Source organism: Sinocyclocheilus anshuiensis, unplaced genomic scaffold, assembly GCF_001515605.1.
Source record: "Sinocyclocheilus anshuiensis isolate Anshui unplaced genomic scaffold, SAMN03320099.WGS_v1.1 scaffold883, whole genome shotgun sequence".
In the NCBI taxonomy this organism is placed as follows: Eukaryota; Metazoa; Chordata; class Actinopteri; order Cypriniformes; family Cyprinidae; genus Sinocyclocheilus; species Sinocyclocheilus anshuiensis.
In genome coordinates, this window is record NW_015547678.1 from 312,189 (window position 1) to 313,738 (window position 1,550).

The following is a 1,550-nucleotide window of genomic DNA, read 5'->3' on the forward strand; positions in this document are numbered from 1 at the left end:
TATGCTCAAACAGCAACATTACAGACTAACTAAAGTTGAAAAAGTGAAAAAGCATAATAGGACCCCTTTAAGGATCATGTGACACTGAAAACTGGAGAAATGACTGCTGAAAATTCAGCTTAAACATTATAGGAATAAACTGCCTTTTTAAATGTATTAACATAGAAAAATGTTAAATTATAATAATTATAAAAGCTGTATTTCTGATCAAATAGATGCAGCCTTGGTGAGCATAGAGACTCAACACTAAAAACACACACACTTTTGAATGATTGTGTGTGTGAGTGTGTGTTTGTGTGTGTGTATATGGGTCAAAGACGAAAAAGGGTTTAAGCATAAAAACAATAAGTGCAATACTGCTTTAAATTGTTGTTTTTCCCCCCCAAAAATTAAAAAGTTGTCTGTTTAATTTAATTGCAATTTTGTTTTTGTTTTTCTGTGCAAAAAATAAATATAAATTTTTCCCTGATTTACAGAAGAGACCCACTAAAATGTCATTCAGTGTAATAAACTTGTCAGGCATATTTACAAAGAAAATCAATTTGACATTAAAAGACTAATTACTTTCACCCCAAATACTACTTAGTTGTAATTTTACATTTCTAAAATTTGCCACTATCCTAGGTTTTTTAAAACACAATAAAATTTAATATGCTCCCTTATTCTTTTATATATTTTAATATGTAGAAAATCGCCTTTAAATTTGTCCAAATGTAGTTCTTAGCAAGGCATATTACTACTCAAAAATTAAGTTTAAATATATTTATGGTAGGACATTTACAAAATATCTTCATGGAACATGATCATTACTTAATATCATAATGATTTTTGACATAAAAGAAAAACCAATCATTTTGACCCATACAATGTATTTTTGGCTATTGCTACAAATATACCCATGCTACTTAAGAGTGGTTTATGGGTCAAAGACGAAAAAGGGTTTAAGCATAAAAACAATAAGTGCAATACTGCTTTAAATTGTTGTTTTTCCCCCCCAAAAATTAAAAAGTTGTCTGTTTAATTTAATTGCAATTTTGTTTTTGTTTTTCTGTGCAAAAAATAAATATAAATTTTTCCCTGATTTACAGAAGAGACCCACTAAAATGTCATTCAGTGTAATAAACTTGTCAGGCATATTTACAAAAAAAATCAATTTGACATTAAAAGACTAATTACTTTCACCCCAAATACTACTTAGTTGTAATTTTACATTTCTAAAATTTGCCACTATCCTAGGTTTTTTAAAACACAATAAAATTTAATATGCTCCCTTATTCTTTTATATATTTTAATATGTACACGTCAGAATAAGCATGTTGTTTGAATTTTTACATAAATATTGTGTTACACTGAATGACAATGTAACATTATTTCAACCAAATTTTGACATTTTATCCTCCAAAACCTTATTTGAAACCTTAATAGTAGACACTTTACTTGCATTTAATGTGCTTTCTATGGACATAAAATCACTTTTGTAAATTTCTTTTGATGCGGACATCTTAACGTCTGACCCATGTATATGTGCGTGTAATCGATTCATGCATAGT

The 1,550-nt window shown here is 28.2% G+C and overlaps 1 protein-coding gene across 1 annotated transcript in view; it reads left to right on the forward strand.

The window, feature by feature from the left end:
* The window catches only part of LOC107703058 (nucleolar complex protein 2 homolog), a 38,242-nt gene that overhangs the window by 4,014 nt on the left and 32,678 nt on the right, over positions 1 to 1,550 (forward strand). The gene's annotated exons all lie outside the window — the stretch shown is intronic.